The following is a 22006-nucleotide window of genomic DNA, read 5'->3' on the forward strand; positions in this document are numbered from 1 at the left end:
CACTGAGCCACCCAGGCGCCCCTAGAAAATCTACCTTTAAAGCTATTTGAGGAAAGACTGAAATTTAGGAACATGTTGGAAGTTAAACCAGAAAGTGACTAAATCTATAAAAGTTGGAGCTAACAAGTTTTTCTCTTCAGTTTTGGAGTCTAGAGCTATATTGCCCCAATGTAAAAACAGAGTTTCCTTTTTTCCCCAATCCATGTTTTTCTTTGAAGATAGACAAGTGTGGCCCAACTCAAATTGTACTGAAGAACTAAACCAGACTGTCAAGTAAAGAGGAGCCATGCAGGCCTTCTGGTTGGTAATTGGGGTAGTGCTCTCAATGTTACTACTCTGTGGGTCAAAAAGTCAGTTTAATATATGAATACTGATCAAGTTTAAGTCTACAGATTAGGTACTAATTCAGATGATAGGATAAGTCTTTGATTTTTATTTATAATGAAGGTCAGTTTAAAATGGGCTATTTGGGGGCACCTGGGTGGCTCAGTGGTTTAAAGCCTCTGCCTTTGGCTCAGGTCAGGATCCCAGGGTCCTGGGATCGAGTCCCACGTCGGGCTCTCTGCTCAGCAGGGAACCTGCTTCCTCCATCTCTCTCTGCCTGCCTCTCTGCCTACTTTGCTCTCTGTCTGTCAAATAAATAAATAAATAAATCTAAAATGGGCTATTTGTACCTTAGGACTTGTACTATTAATATGTTGATTTTATAACTTAAATGCATATTAGGCTTGAAAATTTTCATATATTTTCATTCAAGAATATCTTTTATTTATGACTATTCCTTCACTTTAGCCTTCTGATTAAATTTATCCAGAAATTATACTCGCCATTTTGTATACAAAGCATTACTCTACTGGGGGCAGACTGCCTATACAAAAACAGAGGTAATAGTTTTAGATCTATAAATAAACCAGATTTAAAATGCAATTCATTTTTATGGACAATCATATAAGGGACTTATGAATATAGAAAATTTCAATTAAAATCTTCCTCATTGTTGACTCATTCATTTGTTTAGACTAACAATTTTTTTCAGATGATATATAAAGAGTAATTCCCATATTACAGACTTGAGTTCCAACCTAGCGATAGGGGCAACCAGATGACTTTGAAGGTCTGGCAATTTTGATAAAATAAGATTCCTAATTAGTTGTCATATGAATAATTAATGAATTTTGTGAAAAGAAACTGCCTAGCATTTTATAGTTAAAGAAAGTGTACAGCCTGAATCCTAGAGGAATTTAACTGTAAAATTAAACCCGAAGACAAAAATTCCTGAATTTCACTAGAGTACTCTACTCTAGACACTTTAAAAACATTTCCTCTCAATCAGTCAGTTGAGTTCTTTCCTTCAGCTGTAGCTCTTTAATTAACTTTTGGGAGTAATAATTAATGTAAAAAATAGTTACAAGTCTTAACGGCACAGATAAAGCTCAAAAGATTGGAAGCAGGTGGGAAATTTAATGTGCAGCCTCGATGCTACCCTTAGGCAGGAGCAGCTGGAGACCAACCTAAAAATTACAAGCAAACTGCATGTTGAGAAGGGAGCTACAGAAGGAGGACTAGCCTCCTATATATGTTTAAGTAGTAATTTAACCAGTTATATATACAAACAAATAAAAACCATGCTGACTGAATTTATTTGATGGTACTTAACCTTACCTAGTGAAGTTTGTTTCTGAAATAATTCTTAGTGTATAGCTCTGGATTGGGAGAACTCACAGTACCAGATAATGAAGTCTACTTACACTAGGAAAATCATGAATGAACAAGATGAATGACAGATTCTTAAACTTAACTTGATTTAACTTAGCTCTCAGCAATCTGAAAAGCTGATGTATCTTCCATAGGAATGAAGATGAAGTAAAAAATTTAAATTATTAAAATTTTAGACTTATTTGCTCTAAGCTGAATATATATATATATATCTATATCTATCTATCTATATATATATATTTGCTCTTTATAGCCTAGAATAACCACAAATATGAACAGTAACATTGATATCTTGCTTTATTACATCAAAATATTTTTAGCAGTTTTAAACAACATTGGCAATAGGAACACTTTGAAAAACTTATGTGTCCTTATCCATCTTATCTACTATGGGATGAGCCCCACATTCCCTGCTTTCTTTTCCTTTCACTCCAATTAATATAGGGCACATCTTTACCATTTCAGGAATAAAATACTTATGTGCAAAACAATTTCAATAGGTAATTAAGTTTCCCTCAAGAAACAACTTACACAAAGCAAACAAACCTGAGAGAAAATCTGAACTGACTTTTGAGTTGTTAAGGTATGAAATCATTTGTATTTATACAATAGAAAAGATCTCATTTATAAAAATACATCCTTGTTCAAATACAGAATTCCACTGAAGCTGGGATACAAATAACCACACTGAAAGAAATAGCATTAATGCCATGTAATGGGGTTACATTACATTAATTAATGTAATGATGCAATGTGATATCTGTTAAAAAGTCCTAAGTCTGCTTCTGATAGTTTTTTTTATTACACCACAAACAAAGATTTATATTATCATAACCTTTCATATATACTTCCTGATAAACTACAAAATAAGTATCTTAGGTGGCATTTGTTTAATAATAAGACTAAAACTTGGTTAAGCATTCAAGATGAGTGTAGGAAAATCCTGAGCTCCACTCTTCCCATACACATAATAAACCTACAACTACATATGGAATATTGCTCCTTAAAGACTTAGAAACTAGATGAACAGAGAGCTTCCACAACATGGGGCAGCACCGAGGTGTGTGGAAGTGGCAGAGATATAGTCTCAATAAGGAAAAACACCACACCCGAGGCATGGAGTTCCACAGTCAGGAAGAATCTAAAAAGTATGGAACTCTTCCCTAAAAAATAAGAGATTTAAGCTCCATATCAGACAACCCAACCCTTAGATATTGCACAGGAGGGACAAGTCCCCAAAATAGCTGGCTTTGAAAAACCAACAGAAAATACGTCCAGAAAAACTACATAATTACAGGAAACAAAACAAAACAAAACTGCTCTCAAAGGGCTCATGCATAGACTCGCTTGACCCAGAAACTAGAGCAAAAACACTAGACAGAAAAGTACGTAGGCCACAGTGGAAGATACCTACTTACTAATCTTGGAGAGTCTGCTGGAGAAGCAGGAGGCAGCAGGGCCTCTCCCCAAGGACTAAGACATTGGCAACAGTCATTTCTGCCACCTCATTCTGCCACGCTGATCCAGGCACTGGTGGGCACCATTTTGGAACCTACTAGATCATTAATGCAAAGGGGTGTGTCTTGCTCTGAGCCCTACACAACCTTTCATCTCTGCCAGGCCTTGCAGCCTACAAGATCCTAATCTTGCCCATCAGCAAGCCTGCAGCAGTTACCCTGAGGCCACAATCCAGCCAGGGCAGGGGCCAGCCCTGCCCAGCAGTACAACCACAGCAATTGTGGCCCCAAGGCAACAGAATGGTACACAATGCCCACATGAGGGATACCTCTGTAGCAGCTGACTGGTGGTTAGGGAGGACTGCACTTCTAGGACTCATAGGACATCTCATATAAGGCCACTCCTTCAAGACCAGGAGAGGTTGCTGAACTGCCTAATACATAAAAACAATCACAGAGAGGTAGGCAAAATGAGGAGATAGAAGACTATGTTAAAAAAAAACAAGACAAAACCTCAAAAAGAACTAAACAAACAGGGATAAACAATCTGTCTGATAAAGAGGTCAAAGTTATGGTCATAAACATGGCTACTGAACTGTGAGAACCATGGATGAACAACACATTTAGAACTTCAATAAAGAGATAGAAAATAAAAGAAAGTACCAATCAGAGCTGAAGAATACCATAACAGAAATGAAAAATACACTAGGGGAAATAAACAACAGATTAGAAGATACAGAAAAATGGATCAGCAATCTGAAAGACAGAGTAATGGAAATAGCCTAAATTGAATGACAAAAAAGAAAAAAATTAACATGTGAGGATAGTTCAAGAAACCCCTGAAACAACATCAAGCATACTAACATTCACATTATATTTAGGGGTCACATAAGTAGAAGAAAGAGAGAAAGTATTGGAAAACTTATTAAAAAATTATAGTTGAAAATGTCCTGACCTGGGAAAGGAAAGAGACATCCAGGTTCAGGAAGCACAGAGAATCGCAAACAAGATAAACCTACAGATCTACACCAAAACACATTATAATTAAATGTCAAAAATTAAAGATAAAGAGAGAATTCCATCCCCCATCCTCCCCCCCAACCCAAAAAAATAACAGAGAAAAGCAATTAGTTACATGTAAGGGAATTCCCATAAGACTATCAGATGATTTTTCAGCTGAAACTTTGCAGGCCAGAAGAGAGTGGCATGATAAATTCAAAGTGCTGAAGGGAAAAAGCTTACAACCAAGGATACTTTACCTGGCACAGTTATCAATCAGAATTGATAAACAGTTTCCCAGACAAGCAAAAGCTAAAGGAATTCATCACAAGTAAACTGGCTCTACAAGAAATATTAAAGGGACTACTTTAAGTAGAAAAGGCCATGACTAGAAATAAGAAAATATATGAAAGAAAAAAATAATCTTGCTGCTAAAGGCAAATATACAGGAAAGGTAGTGGATAAACCACTCATAATGCTAGTGTGAAGATTAGAAGATTAGAAGATAAAATCAATGATATCTGCAATAATTAAAGGATATACAAAATAAAAAGATGTAAAACATAACATCAAAAACATAAACATGGGTAGAGGAAGAGCAAAAATGTAGTGTTTTTAGAATGCTTTCAAACTTAGGTGACCACCAACTTAAAACAGATTGTTGTATGTATAGGTTGTTATATATGAACCTCATGGTAACCCCAAACCAAAAACAGATGCGCAAAACAGATACACAAACAGAAAAAATAGATACACAAAAAATAAAGCGAAAGGATTCCAAACATAAAACTAAAGAGCATCATCAAATCACAAAGGAAGAGAGCAAGAGAAGAAAAGTACAGAGAAGAACTACAAAAACAACCAGAAAACAACAAAATGGCAGTAAGTACACACATATCAATAATTACTTCAAGTATAAATGGACTAAAATGTTTCCAATCAAAAAATACAGTGTGGCCGAAGGGATTAAAAAAACAAAAACAGAAATAAGACCCATGTGTATGCTGCCTGTAAGAGACTTAACTTCAGATCTAAGGACACACACAGACTGAAACTGAAGAAATTAAAAAAGATATTCTATGCAAAGGGAAACAAAAACAAAGCTGGGGAAGCAATATTTACATCAAAAATAGACTTTATAACAGAGACTGTAATAAGAGATTAAAAAAAGGAAATTATAAAATGATAAAGGGATCAATTTAACAAGAAGATATAACATTTGCAAATATTTATGTACCCAACAGAGCAGTGCCTAAAAAAATAAAGCAAATATTAAGAGACACAAAAGGAGAAACTGACAGCAATACTACAACAGGAAGGGGTTTTAACACCCCATTTACATCAATAGATAGATCATCCAGACAGAAAATCAATAAGGAAACACTGGCCTTAAATGACCCACTAGACCAGATTGACTTATTAGATATATACAGAACATTCCATCTCAAGAGCACACGGAGCACGGTGTCAGGGTGTGGAATAAGTCTCAATAAATTTAAGAGATTGAAATCATGCAAACCATCTTTTCCAACCACAACAGTATAAAACAAATGTAAAATCAATTACTAGAAGACAAAGTAAGAAACACAAACACATGGAGACTAACCATCATGCTACTGAACCACCAGTGGCCAATGAATAAATTAAAGAAGAAAAAAAAATTGAAACAAATAAACACAACATTCTAAAATCTATGGGACACCCCAAAAGCAGTGCTAAGAGGGACATTTATAGTGATAAAGGCCTGCTTCAAGAAACAAGAAAAATCTCAAATAAATAATTTAATCCTATGCCTAAAGGAACTAAAAAAGAACAAATAAAACCCAAAGTTAGTAGAAAAAGGAAATAAACATTAGAGTGGAAATAAATGAAATAGAGACTAAAAATTAAAAAAAAAATAGAAAAGATTGATGAAACTAAGAGCTGGTTCTTTGAAAAGATAAATGAAATTGAAAACGTTTAACTAGACTCATCAAGAAAAAAAGAAAAGAGAGAGGACCCAAATGAACAAAATAACAAATGAAAAAGAAGAAAAGACACTGAATAGCCAAGTCCAATCTTGAGAAAGAAAAACAAAGCTGGAGGTAATCACAGTCCCCATCTCAAACAATACTACAAAGCTACTGTAGTCAAAACAATATGGTACTAGCACAAAAACAGATACATAGGTCAATGGAACAGAATAGAGAGTACAGAAATAAACCCATGGTTATATGGTCAATTAATCTACAACAAAGGAGGCAAGAGTAAACAATGGGGGAAAAGATAATCTCTTCAATAGGCGTTGCTAGGAAAATTAGACAGCTACTTGCAAAACAATGAAACGGGACAACTTTCTTGCACCACACAGAAAAATAAGCTCAAAATTGAAGACTTGAATGTAAAATCTGAAGCCATAAAACTCTTAAAAGAAAACATAAGCAGTAAGCTCTTCAACATCAATTTTAGCAATTTTTTTGGGGGGGGTTTGTCACCTCAGGCAAGGACAGCAAAAATAAAAATAAAATGGGACTATATCAAATAGTGGGCTATTTATCAAATGGGACTATATCAATATATCAACCTAAAGATCTTTTTACACACTGAAATAAACCACCAACAAACAAAAAGACAACTTACTGAATAAGAAAAGATACTCACAAAGGGTATATCCAATAAGGGGTTAACATCTAAAATACAGAAAGAACTCAAACAACTTAATACCCAAAAAACAAACAGTGAGATTAAAAAATGTACAGTTGAACTAAATGAACATTTTTCCAAAGAAGACATAGAGATGGCGAACAGACACATGAAAAAATGCTCGACATCACTGATTATCAGGGAAGTGCAAATAAAAGCCACAAAGAGATATCCCCTCACAGGTATCAAAATGGCTGTCATTAAAAAGATAAAAAATAACAAATTTTGGTCAGGATGTAGAGAAAAAGGAATCCTGTACATTGTTGGTATGAATGTAAATTGGAACAAGAAGTTTGGGAAACAGTATGGATCTTCCTCAAAAAGTTAAAAATAGAAATACCATATGATCCAGTAATTCCATCCAGAAAATGAAAACACTGATTCAAAAAAACATTTGTACTTCTATGTTCATCACAGCATTATTTACAATAGCCAAGATATGGAAACACCCTAGATGTTAATAGATAGAAGAACGCACAAAGGGCATATGGTACACACACAGAGACACACACACAAACACACACACTGGAATATTACTCAGTGAAGAAAAAGTATGAGATCTTGCCATGTGTGACAACATGGAGGAATGGACTGGGTAGTACGCTAAGCAAAATATGTGAGACAGAGGAAAACAAATACTGTATGACTTTACTTGTATGTGGAATCAAAAGAACCAAATAAACGAACAAGCCAAACAAAATAGAAACAGGCTCATGATATAGAAAACAAACTGATGGCTGATAAAGGGGAGATGGGTGGAAGGACGGACAAAATACATAAAGGGGATAAAGAGGTACAATCTTTCAGTTACAAAATAAGAAAGACACAGGAATGTAATGGACAGCATAGGGAATAGTCAGTAATTATGTAATAATTTGTATGACTATTGATGATAACCAGACTTATTGAGGTGACCATTTCATAATCATACAAATATTGAATCACTATGTTGTACTAATAAAACTAATACAGTGTTAGGTCAGTTTAAAAAAACCCTGAAACTTCTTGTCAACAGTTCAGTTATTCCATTCGACTCATTGTACACTAGATATATGTCACCAAAATTAAAAAGAGCAGGCATTTGCATTTTATTTGTATGATTTTTACTTGTGAGATGAAGAGCCATCTCCATCATGACTTTTTCTTTTTTACTATTATCTGCAATAGAATAGATTAAAAACTGCACAGAAAAAAATAGGGAAATTATTTTTAATTAATGTCAGGAATTAAGAAGACTCATAACTGATACTGCCTATAGATGAAAACACTCAACCTTACATCAGAAAAACCAGCCGAAGCACTAGAAGGACAGGAAAATATTGTCAAGACCTGTCGGGTCTACGTCTAGTATTTTACATTCTCCTGTGAATGTGGTAATGATGTTTATATGTTTCTTTTAGAAATCTTTATATTTTTCTTTATCCTTGTTACAGAGATAAGCAGAATGACACCTTATATAAACACAAGTAATGCATAAAAATTTTCTCTTGTAGCCTAAGGCAATTTACAATGCAAAAATAAAACACTCGAATATTTCTAGCACAAAGGTCATTTATTCAAATTTATGTGAGGTGCTGTCAGTGATGGTATGTTGTTTCCTCAAAAGAACAGACACTACTTCCCTAAATTTGGGACTGCACACTTGGAGTGACACAGGTAATAAGGCAGCTCACCTGACATAAAGCACTCCATTTTGATCCACACGACGCTGCCAACCCACAGGAACTTGTATAGCTGGAAGACCTCCATCTTTGTCCCCTCCGTCACAGTCCTTGCCTCCATTCATTTTCTGTGTCTGCTTGGGACTCTCTAAAGATATCAGCAATAAGATGATATCCTTATATTACAGGGCATGATGGCCTTCAAAAATGGCCAATGCAGCACAGTTTTTCCCAGACTGTACAAAATGCATTGGGAAGCTTCTGCTCAGTTTGGAACCAAGTCCTTGAAATCTGCCATTGTGGAAAAAATCAGTTTTCCATTATAATCTACATTAAATAAACAATATTTAATTCCTAAGGATGGTCTACATGGGTAAAAATGAGTGCTTCTGACTAAGGAAAATCATATTCACCAATGCTGGTACCTGCCTGAATTAGGGGAGGGGAGGAGTGTACAGTTTTTAGTTCAACATTTTGTCTTGAACCTTGATGTCAGACTAAAATAACTTCTATAGTCTAGAGACCGGTCTCATTTTTACAGTGTGAGTCAGTTAATATTTCCAGGTACTACCCGCCTTTAGAGGCCACATTCTTTAAATTTTCTCTTCATCTTCCAATCAGAATCCAAGATGTCGTAGGTTGGTTCATCTGATGTTTTCATGTCTTCAAAATTCCAATAATGTAGCCTGAAACATATGCAAATGTGTAAACTTTATATTTAATATTGAAAACTGAGAAGCTGCACATGTTTAAAAATAGAATAAACTCCTAAGTACACCAAACTACTTTGGTGTTCTCTGCCGTCAAAATTACATGTCAAGTTTGTCTTGCTTTCTTCTTCCGACTTGATCCCCTTACTCTAGTTAACCAATTTGGTTGCTCTTCGCCACATGTAACTTTCTAATTATTAGAGATAGATACATGATCATGGCATTTCTCTCTCTCTCTCTCTCTCTCTCTCTCTCTCTCACACACACACACACATACACACATGCACCCAACCTCCTTCTTACAATAACAATGTATCTATCGCCTCTTATTATCACCTCTTATGCTCTTACAATTGGAAAGTTTCATATTAATCCAATTACATTTTATCACTGTTTAATTGTATATGCCCTTAAAATTTACTTTTCTTTCCAAATCATCATATTGGCCTCAAGAAGAACAGGTGTTTTAAAAAAAAAAATTAAAAGAAAATATACAGCACATTTTCAAGTACAAGAGATTCCTCCCACTGTTCTGGAATATAAGGGTGGGAGTTGCTTTATAGTTAAGATTTACAAATTCCTGTCTACTATGGGGTACTCTCTTAATTCCTTTATTAAGTCATAAGGTGCTGCTTGGGGAAAATACACTGGCTTGAGACAACAGCAATCAGTGATACTGTGGAAAGCTTGAAAGAAAGAATGAAATTGTTAAGTAAAATAAAGATGGCAAATAAAAATTTTAAAAGATTTAGTACTTAATCCTAATGGAGAATGTGATGTAACAATTGCCAGCATTATTTCTGGTGGTATACAAGACTTTCTATAATCAATTTAATATGTAGTGGGTAACTACATTGTGGGACTCATGAACTTATACTAAAGGATGAATAAAAAAAGCTTTTTTTGGTTGTATTTTATGAGTGGGACATATGGCTTGAGATAAAAATGTCCAATGATAGCATCATCTACAGATTCAAAAAATGTTGTACTCAAACAACTTAACTGAAGGTGAAGATGATACACTCTTGAAAACTGTGTCAAAGGATGTAAGAATCATGAAAATATTAAAATTGTTTAAAAATTTTCAATAAAAGGCTATTTTAGATGTTTAAAATATATGTGTGTAACTTAACAAATTAAACTGTGTAAATAGACACATAACTAGTTTATCTGCATCCCTAAAAGCCTACAATTTAAGTCAGCCCCAAACATTTGTGGGCCTGTCTTTATTGAGAAAACAGGAGAAAGCCTTACACTAAAAGGCTTCATGTATTCAGGCATATGCTCTATTTGTAGCCTGGGCTCAGAGAGCAAAGGTATTGTAATTTAGCATATACTCATTTAGCTGAAAGTCATAAACCATGTGCATGGGTGCTGTAAACATCAACAAGCTATGGGAAAAGTAGCAAAAAATTATTGGGAAAAATGTGGGGTACAAAGAAAAGTGCCCAGTAGTATCATTCCCAGTGGTGTCTCAAGCTGTTAACATTGCTGGGGCCACTCCACTGTGTCTATGCTTCTCACAGAAATGACCCACTTGTCTCCCATTCCTTGTACCTTGAACCATGATTCCTGCTGATGATGTATGTGTTTATTCAAGTTTCATTTGATAGTCAGCAGCTACTAGGTACAGGATACTACGCTCTGGCTGGAGTATCAAGATGGGAGGCACTTCTTTATCCATAGCCCAGAGTAATGTTTGCCAGTAAGGAGCTGTTCAGTGTGGAAGAATATAAAGAAAAGAGGGAGGAAGGATGAGAAAGGATGGAGAGAACAAGGAAGGGTCAGTCCTCCCCAGTGGAGTTCCCAGCGCTACTTGAAAGATGGGAAAGAGACATAAATTTTGTGTCATCCTGGACTCCCAGTTTTGTCAAATAGTAACAGACCCTGATTATTGAACCTGTTTTTTTTTTTTTAACAGTCCTTTTCATGCTTATTTTATTACCTTGCTTTCCCAATAAAAAGTAGAAAAAAGTTGCTGATCATTAGATTGGACTGGCTCTCATTCTCCTATTTTGGAGCTTTCTGATAATGTGAGGCCTATTTTCTTTTTTCTTTCCTTCCCCCCCTTTCCTTCCTTCCTTCTTTTTTCTTTCTTTCCTTATTTATTTATTTTTGTTTGTTTGTTTGTTTGTGTGTTTGTCTACTCTTGCATGTGATGCCAACTTCCCTGAGGCAAGGCTAGCTCTCTCCATTAAGTAATTTGTGGACCTGCCAGAGAGTAACGTTGGATTGATTCCTGCCAAATGTCTCTCTCATATTTCAGTAATGAAAAATACAAATATCTGATGGCTGGGTTTTGCTTAGACCAGCAGTTCCCAAAGCATGGTCCTGGGACAAACATCGTTATTGTCAGTAATGTCCAGGAACTTATCAGAAATACAAATGCACAGGCCTGGCCCCAGACTTAAGGAATTAGAAACTCTGGGGGCCACTCTGTTCTTTAAGAAGCCTCTGGGTGATTCTGATGCATGCTCAAGTTTGAGATCAACTGGCTAAGGCCCCTGCCTCCTTCCCAGGACACGGCCGTCTACTATCTCCACACTATGCAGGCAGCCAGTCCTCTATTCCCTTTTGGCCCCAGGGGAGGTCATCCTTTTTTGCTGATACTTGGGCCTTCTAGAAGCAGCTCAGTTGCAGGAGCCTTAGGGACTCTTCACAGAGCAGAGGCCCAGAAACTACACAATTATCATTTACTTATCTGTAAGTGGCCCCGATTTTCTCAACATTCATTTTGTGAATTTGGAAAATTCAGAGATGTTTGAAGGTGAAAATGAAAATTGAACTGTAATCTCACTGTTGAATAACAACCACTGCAAACCTGAATGTACTTTAATCATTGTTTTAGAAAGTTTTAAAAGCACAATTTAAAAAAGAATTTATAATAACAAACAATAAAACACCACTCCAAATTCACAATGAAAGCATTTGTCAGTTCTGCTTATGTTTAAAAACAAAGTACTATTACAGTTAGAGTTAAATACTATCTCCCTCTCCCATCTCATCTTTTTTTAGCCCCATTTCCTTCTCTTCTATCTTAAGGCAACCACCATCACGATTCCAGTCCTCTTTCTTCCAGGTATGCTTTTATTCCCTATTTATATTTTCAATATAAACAATTTTTGGTGGTGTTATATGTGTTTTAAAATTTTATATAAACACTCTCACACATACATATCATTCTGCAACTTGCTTTTTAAAATTCAACATTGTTTGAGAGCTATCTCAGTTGAGATACATAGATCTATCTCTGTTGCAGATATACAGATCCAATTTGTTAATTTTCAACATCTGAATGGTATTGTATCATATGATTATACAACTATTCATCTACTGGCATATTTATCATATTAATGTTAGGTTGTAGAGTCTGTACATTCTCAACTTTTCAGATACTGCCAAATTGTTCTCCAAAGTTGCACCGATTCCAAGTTTTTTCCATGTTATAAATGCATCTTTTCCTTTAAATATTGAATCATTACCACTTTATTTTCATCCTGAGCATTTGACTATGGTATTAAATACTTTTCCAAAATATGACTTTCAATTGCTGGATAGAATTTTAGGAGATATATCTGTATCTATAATTTATTTACTTCTCTTTTGTGAACATAGATTTTCTGCTGAATTTTCACAACTACAAATAAATCTGAGATAACTATATCTGTATATAAATCAATAGCCACTTTGTTAATTTACTGAGAATTATTTGGTAAAACAGAGTTGCATAATTTTAAGACCCTTGAAAAGTTTCTTAAAGTGACAAAATGGTAGTTTTGGGAAAGCACTTCAGGCCATGGTTCTCAAACTTTTGAAACCCATATATATCCTCTTCTGCTATTTATGAAAATCTCTTTGCCTCTAAGATTCTGGTAAGTTTATCACTTACATAGACTCATCATTCAAGATTTAGTCAAGCTTTATTTTTATAGTTTATATTATAAAAACAGTAGTTTTTCTTCTTTTCTTAATTTAACATAAAAAACTACATATCTACAACATTTTTCCTTCATCTTCCCTGGAAATTCCATTATTACCTTGTTTATATGGCTTGGTGTAAGCCTAATAGACATAGGTCAAAACAGAAAAGAAAAGAGTGGTATGAAAGTTACCTCCATCTCACTAACACTCAGAATCAGGAATAGATCTTACACTTAGGACAGAATTTAAGTTTTTTTCACAGTTTTGGCAGCAACAATAATATAATTCAAAAAGTGGTGTGTGTGTGTGTGTATGTGTATGTTCTGAGGAGATGTACCACAATTCTACCAACATTTTCATTTTCCTACTTCCTTTCAATATATAAATTAGTCTGAGAATGGGCTTTTGGTGAATTGAATTTAGTGGCTTGATTTACTTCTTTGCACTGGCTTCTTCTGACCATCTGGAATTCAAATTAGATGTCACGTTCTGGAAGACACTACACTATAAACCACAGGTAATCTCTCAAACTTTAAGTCACTGACACATCCTGTCATCCATCTGTTTGTTATCATTTATTTGTTTGTTCACCGGCTATCTCTTCCCAGCGGAATGTAAACTCCCTTAGAGCATGGACGAGTCTCTCTAGGTCCTTCTTATATTCCCAGTTCCTGGTAGTGCCTGGCCTGGAGTAGGCGCTTAAGTGCTTCCTGAAGACTATGCATATTCTAATGAATCAACATAGTTTTATATTCTGATTTTTGCCATGGAGGCTTATAAAGATTTTTTAGCAATATATGCATCTAAAATGAAAGAGAGGTTTTTAAAAGAAGCCAATAGAAGCCAATGAGTATTAAAGTTGACAAAATATACAAAAGATGTTTTGCTCTAGGTCTATCCCTGAGGATCTCATAATCTCTGAGTGATGATTTCTGTGTAGAAAGTATGATAGGGCTTCTAAGAAAATTAACAGACTGACTTTGTGCTTTATTTGTAAAGTGTATCAGTTTTATTTATGAAGTAGTTATATATACATTTAATTGGATTAATAAAGAAACAATTAAATGAATCCAACAATATAAAAATTAAACTTGTATTTCAATAGGATGCTAATTAATGCAATAGAGCTTTTTCTTCATTTGCTTTGCTGACATTCTTGTCAACCTAAGAATACACTCACTACTTAATGCAGTATTAAATGTATATTTTAAAAGTATTCTCGAAACATCATGAAGACTATCAGATTATGACATCATGAAAATTGATAAGTAGCTATTCTTCATAAATCCAGTAACATCAAACATTATAATTTCTTCTGAATTATGTCACATAAACTTGACTAATGGTAAAATAATAAGTTGATTTTTGAGTCATATAATTTCATGAGTAAATTCTATTAAAACATTTAAAATGACATCACACATTGATCTTGTACCCAGTGGAGTTCCTTGGATGTGTAGAAGGATAGAATGAATACCAGATGAACTGCTGATTTATCAAGGTAAGACTATGTAAATCAGGTAAAATACCAATATTTCATACATTATATAATTCTAAGCCATCATTTATACTCTTTATGCTATGGTTATCATCTTAGTCCTTGAAATATTTAAAGTTAATTAAGAAGTCTATTCGATTCCAACATTTGCAAGTGAATGCCTCATGTTCTCCAACTGGGAACAAATCTCACATAAAACCTACCTCTATACTTAAATTTCGAAATAATTATGTACATACCACAACAGATATGATTGGATTAAAAAAATAACATCAGCATTAGCATTTTGGAGAGTAATGTCTGAGTGGCTACAACATTATTATCATTTGATTGGGTAAAAATGGATATACTCATAATCTTTACATCATTATTAGTTAAATTATGCTGTTAGAGCAATCCTCAATCACGTTTCTCCTTTCCAATTACCTTTCACCCTCCTATCAATTATTCAAACAGCTCCTTCACAGTACTTAGCCAGCCCTCCCATCCAACCTCCCCATCTGTTTTACCTTTCACCTATTTATTCAAGCTATATGCATTTTTATTTATGAGCACACTTATCTTGCAGTTACATCTTTTTTCATTTTTAAAAAAACTTCCCCTTAGATTATCCCTATATTCATTCTGGTTCTTATTGTCATTTGGTTCTTATCTTCATTGTATAGCACTTTTCTAAAACATACTTCTCATATGCATCCAATGTAAGGCTCTATCAGGTTCTACTATCAGGCTCTACTTACCCCAAACTACCCTCAGCCCATTTACATTTGTTTCATACAGTTGTGTTAGGGTACATCTATAAGCACATCTTTCCTGCCCTGATTACTGAAGCTCTCCAGTTTCCAATGTCTTTGCCCTGTTAGGGCAGAAAAGTGTAAACATTCACAACCTATACATGAGGGATCATATTTACATAGGAAGGTTACATTTTTTCACAAACTCGGAAGGTATGGGAATAGGTTCCTCAGAAGGAGGCCAGTTCTTAAAGTCAAGGTAACAGGCATCTTGGCCTATGCCCATCTATGGTTAGGGGAATTATTTATATCCATTTCTAGCTGCCAATGCAACTTATACACTCTAGTCACACAGAAGTCCTCAGAGAGCAAAATGTTGAGTATAGTAGACTGCAATTGGCCTGTAGCTCCTTTTATCAGGAAGTAGGATTTATTACTCTGCACTTTGAATCTAGTCTGGCCTTGCAACTTGCTCTGACCAGTGGAATGTGATAGATGTGATAGACTCAAGTGCTGAGTCTAAACCTTGCATCTTCCACCCTTGCTTCTTGGAATGTCACTGTCCCAAGAACAACCTGAACCAGGCTGCTTAAGAATGGGAATCCAGGTGAGGAGAGACAAGCCCAGCTAGTCCAGTCAAAACAGCTGGCTAAGACATGGGAGTCCAGTCAACGCCATGTGGACCAGGGATGAGCTGGCCCAGCTGAACCCAACCTACACTGCCAACCCACAAAATCATGACTATTTTTTCAGAGCCAAAAATTATAAAGAAAACAACCCATAAGCCTAAAAATAGGGTTTTATGTAAATTAATTATTGTATTGAGCAGCTATGTAGCTCTACCCTTTATTAGTTTGTGACCTTGGGCAAGTTTTAAAATTTCTTTCCTTTATAAAACAGAGATTATAGCCCTATAGAATTGTTCTGTGGATACAAGTTAAAAGTCTTAAACCAGGGGTGCCTGGGTGGCTCAGTGGGTTAAGCCTCTGCCTTCAGCTCAGGTCATGATCCCAGGGTCCTGGGCTCGAGCCCTGCATCAGACTCTCTGCTCAGAGGGGAGCCTGCCTCCCCCTCTCTTTCTGCCTGCCTCTCTGACTACTTGTGACCTCTGTCTGTCAAATAAATAAATGAAATCTTAAAAAAAAAAAAAGTCTTAAACCAGTGGCCAGCACACAGTGAGTAGCTAAATTATTATTTATGCATAGCTATTAAAATCATGTTATGGAAAACTTAATAGCACTGTAAAAGATCCATGATATTGTCAGGTGAAAAAAAATACTACAAATCTTCATTTACAAAAATGCTGCTACATATGTAGATGTGGAATAGAGCAGCACTGCCCTCTCACTGGTTGTCTCTAGCTAGTAGGAATATGAATGAATTTTATTTTCTTCATTGCTTTTCTGTATTTTCAGAATTTTCCATAGCAAAAATGTATTGACTTTTCAATCAGGAAAAATATTATTTCCAAAAAACTAAATATTATATCCATAGATCAGCCAAGTAATGTTTTCCTAATCTTTAAAAGCATTAGGGAAACATTTTTTGGGAATAGTCACAAGCTTTGTGCCTAGTATTATGCTATTATTTTTCTTTCTGTTTTAGCCAAGTAGAGAAAAATATACAAAATCCTACATTAACCTGGATGTTCTAAATACTAGAAAAAAAAATTAAGATTATCCCTTTGATTGGTTCTAAAATGCTTCAGAGTATCACTCTTAATTTTCTGCTCGGAATATATCTCCCATCCCTACATTCTTGTTCATTAAAGCAACTTCTATTTCTCTTGGTTTAAATGTCACTTCCTCAGAGAGGCCTTCCCAGGTTTCTCCAACCATTAGTTGGTTTTCCAAGTCTAAACTGGGTACTCCTTGCAATTCCTCCTTATAATGTCCAGTATTTCACATATATTACTGCACATAGCTAAGCTTTCTTTTTACCCTTACCATTCTGCATGACTGTAAAGAAAGAGCAATTGGGAAAAGTTAAAGCTTCCCCTTGTGCCTTTAAAAATATTTAAGGGCACCTCAGTTCTTGATTTTGGCTCAGATAATGATCTCAGGGTTTTAAGATCCAGCCTGGCACTGGGTTCGGCACTGGGGGTGGAACTTTCTTAAGATTTTCTCTCTCCCTTTCCCTCTGCCCCCCATGCTCACGCAGTCTCTCTCTAATAAAATAAATAAATAAATAAATAAATAAATAAAGATAAAAATTTTCAAGGAAGTGGAAAGTGAGGGTCGGTATACATATGTAAAAAATTCTTACTATACATTCTTTTATTTATTTATTTGAGAAAGAGGGAGAGAGAGAGTATACAAGTAGGGGGAGGGGCTAATGGATGGGGAAAGGCAGAGAATCTCAAGAGATTGTGCAGATGCCAAGGTTGGGCTCATCTCATGAACCTGAGATCAGGACCTGAGCCAAAACCAAGAGTTGGAGCCTTAACTGGCTGAGCCACCCATGTGCCCCCATTTTACTTTCTTAAAAGCTAAAAAGCATACAATCACTAGCTCCCAAATATGTATTCTGAAAAAAAAAAGAGAGGACTGTTTAAAGTATAATAATAAGTTATACCAGCACATCTATAAATTAACTGATAAACTCACTACACTGCTGAGGGAAAAATTATTTATGATTTCTTTCTGCATTAGCCACCAGCAGAGTTTGCTATTTTCGTTCTTCTGTAGTATAGTGAAGTTTCTCTTAGAGAATACTTAGAAAAAAATACTTGTCTGCATTTACATAATCTATTGTAGAGTAGACTAAAGAAGTTTAAGGAGTAACTTTCATATTTTATCTGTACATTACTGGTATTGTGGCTACTTCAGGAACAACTCAATATATACAGGCCAAATCATTGTTGAGAAATGATGTATATCAATTTTTCCCCCCAAACTATACAAATAACGAGACAATTATGAAAACATCAATTTGAAGAGATATATGCACCCCTATGTTCTTTGCAGAATTATTTACAATAGCTAAGATACGGAAGCAATCTAAACATGCATTAATGGATGAATGAATAAAGAAGATGTGGTACATATATACATGATGGAATATACTCAGTCACAAAGAAGAATGAAACTTGCCATTTGTGACAACATGAATGGACCTAGAGGTTATTATGCCAAGTGAAGTAAGTCAGATAATGAAAGACAAATACTACTGGATTTCACTTACTTATGGAATCTAAAAAAACAAATGAACAAACAAAATGAAACAAAAACAGACTTGTAGATACAGGAAACAAACCTTTTGTTACTAGAAGGGAGAGGGCTTGGAGGGTAGGCAAAATAATGAAGGAGATTAAGAGGTAAAACCTTCCAGTTATAAAATAAGTAAGTCATGAGTATGTAATGTACAGCATAGGGAATACAGTCAGTAATGTTGCAATAACTCTGTATAGGGACAGGTGGTAACTAGATTTATCATAGGGATCATTTTGTAAGGTAGGAAAATATTTAATCACTATGATGTACACCTGAAAGTAATAGGATATTGTATATCAGTCATACTTCAATTTAAAATTAATTAAAGAAATCTGTGTTAAAAAAAGAATGAGACAATTATGAATTATGCCCCTTTGGGGTTGTATAACATATTTAAACAACTCATATTTATATACTCTTTTACATACAAGTGTTTAGCACTCTTCAATTCATCTGGCAATAGATACCCAGTTACTACTTGGAGTAATCACTTCTGTAGAGAGGTAATGGTGCCCACTAACCTTGAAAATCAGTTTACTCAAGGAGGGAATAAGAAGACTCCTCAGCCATTGTAGAAACCCATCCAAAGATACAGTCTCTAAATATGCACCAATATCTAGGAACACTCAGGTCCAATCAATGCTTCCAACAAGTGTAATTAAATGTAAAAGATAACTATAGTCTAGTTGTTCAATAAGGTCTTTCAAGAAGGAAGAGAAGGAATATTATCTCTGTGTGGATTCCAAAAACAGGAGTCCAAAGCATATAATCCCTCGGTCCCATGAAATAAGTGAACTTTTACTGTGTTTACGTAGCTCACACACCAGGAACAAAATGAATGAGTAGTAATACCTACAGATGTTTTGTGGTGTCATATGAAAAGTGTCTCAAGGAAACTCCACTTAGCATTGGACTGCTAACTGGAATGCTGAGGGAGGCAGAGGAAATGTAGCAGCCAAAGAAAACTTATGCACAAGTATTCAGGTTGCAGAGGAAGGCAGTTTCAGTATCATAAAACCAGGTATAGAGTGTCCTAGAGAACATGCTGAAGAAAAGCAAAACCTGTAGGAAATGAAGTCTCTAATTTAACAAACAGTTAAACAAAATACAAGACTAAGTTACAAACGAGAAGACTCTGGGCCAAATCCCACTTGCAGAAGTGTTTGGCATGTACACAGTTTGAGACTAATAGTAAAATTAGTTGACTATATTTAAATTAAAGGATTTCACATGAAAATTTGCATTTCCTGCTTTACCTGAGAAACTGGACAATGTGGTAATACTAGGTCAACATTCCTGCCTTTCAACAATTATCTGGAACGGAGCAGTGGCTGCTCCTTCAGAAAGGACTTGGCTCTCCAGTTCAGCGCAGTGGGTTCCTGCTTCATTCCCATCAGCCTGGCCTCTGTAGGCACTTGGGTTTCCAATCTCTGGAATAGAAAGGACCTTGAGATAAGGCTTGAAGGACTCACTGTAGCCTCTGACAAGAAGTACAACCTTTTTTTTTTTTTTTTTTTTTTTTTTAAAAACAACCACTTAACCTACACTTCATAGTTTCTTCACAGTGGTGGAGAATGAACTCAGTGGATCATCACACATTAGTATGTGAAGAGCTGGTAAGGCAGTTAAAACCATGAGCAAACAGTTAATTTTCTTGATAAAATTGAGATGACTGAAACCATGGTGATTTTTGAGTTGGAGGAGGTAGAGGTTACACAGAATTCTCACCCAACTTCAATCTTCTATCACCCCTTCTTTTATAGCCCCATCATCAGTAACACCACATTAGCATTATCTTAAGAACTCATCTTGGGATCAAAGAATTATGGAAGCAAATTGTACATTACCATTATTGAGTTGTAAAATGCCACCCCTTGACTTTTAACATTGTTTCCTTTCAGCAAATAGGAAAAAAAAATCACAAGGACTTTCAAAAGTGTATTTGAGACCTTATCATCCCTTACTCTATTTTCTCCTAGCCATCAAGGAGACACTGACAAGGTTCTTTCTCAGTCAGGGCAACATAATCCTTGGGACAGTGTACTCATTTTGTTCTCTTTCCATAGCTAATGAACAACCTTCTGATTTTTGTTGGATTTCATAGGTGCTTTGATATCATCAAGTTCATAATTTGGATATTTGGTATAAGTATTTCAGTCAATGAAAGCAAATAAACAGATAAATGGCTTACATTTGGCTTATACATTAATTTCTTATAAATACAGGTGATCTGTATCAGACCCTAAAAAGTCCCATCACCCATGAGAGCAATGGCAAATAATTTTTTTCTTGATTTTCTTTATTTTTTAGAGTAATCTCTATGTCCAACATAAGGCTTGAATTCATGACTTTGAGATCAAGAGTTGTGTATCTATTGACTGAGCCAGCCCTGCACCCTCAACTTTTTCTTCTAATTGGAAGAGTAAGGACCACATGCTGGACCATAATTACGACACAGGATGCTCTTCCATCTTTGTGCATTTCCTGAGAGCCAGCCTACTTGTTCTTTTTTTGCTTTTGGTTTTAGGCCAAAGCAGGACAGGGGAATGTGCATAGGACATGGTGTACATATGCTTGAACATTGCTGTTTCTCAGAAAGCCGCCAGGAGGGACAAAGCACCAGCTAAGGAATATGGAACCTAGATTAAATAACTATGTCCCTGTAGTCCTGATATATTAAAGGCACTCCAGACATTAGGTTGAGTGTTTTAACTATTTACTGGGCATCAACTACACGTGAAGCACAGTAATGGATATCAAGGAACTGAACCTAAAGAGCATACATGACTGGGAGGTGGAGGGCAGGGAGTAAGACAATTAGGGAAACAGGTAATTACAATACTGAATGACACTGGCTATAATAGGGCTAAATGTGGAGTGCAAAAGGAGCACAAAGAGCGAGCTAGTCTAGTTTTCAGGGATCAGAGAAAGGGAGACACAGGATATATTTAAAGATGCACTGAAGTTAGACAAAGAAAGGTTAGTAGGAGACCTCAAACTTCATCTCATCCGTGCAAATGATCTTAGTTCCAAAAGAGTCATATTGAAGATTTTATGTTTCTGTCTGATAACAATTCCAATATTGGATATATATTTTTAAGCTGGTAAGCAAGCATAAAGGTCTCATTTTGTCAGACCTTTTAACCTTGAGATGGGCTAAGTGATGAAGCATTAATGAATATTTTGTGCAGGAAGGTCTGGATGCCTGCCTCATGCCTGAAACAGAAAACAGTGACCCGATATCCAGATAAGCAGATACTGTTTTCTAGAAGAAATACTATCAAAGTACAATGATTCACTTCAATAAGAAAGTATTTTTAGATGTGAGTGCATTGGAAACAGAAGCTAAAATGAGCAAGATATGGATGAGGGAGTTTTAGCCTGTAGATAAAGTAGTTCAAAACCATTTGGAAGTA

General features: G+C 35.5%; 1 long non-coding RNA gene across 1 annotated transcript; it reads right to left on the bottom strand.

The window, feature by feature from the left end:
• Positions 1 to 7954: 7954 nt before the first annotated feature.
• On the bottom strand, positions 7955 to 20543 carry LOC309858150. Its single transcript, XR_014308064.1, has 2 exons — positions 19847 to 20543; positions 7955 to 9201 (listed from the first exon to the last, which is right to left on the bottom strand). It is a non-coding gene; the product is annotated as an uncharacterized lncRNA (long non-coding RNA).
• Between the last annotated feature and the right edge of the window lie 1463 nt (positions 20544 to 22006).

The sequence above is a fragment of the Mustela nivalis genome (assembly GCF_964662115.1).
Source record: "Mustela nivalis genome assembly, contig: HAP1_SCAFFOLD_1934, whole genome shotgun sequence".
Lineage (NCBI taxonomy): Eukaryota > Metazoa > Chordata > Mammalia > Carnivora > Mustelidae > Mustela > Mustela nivalis.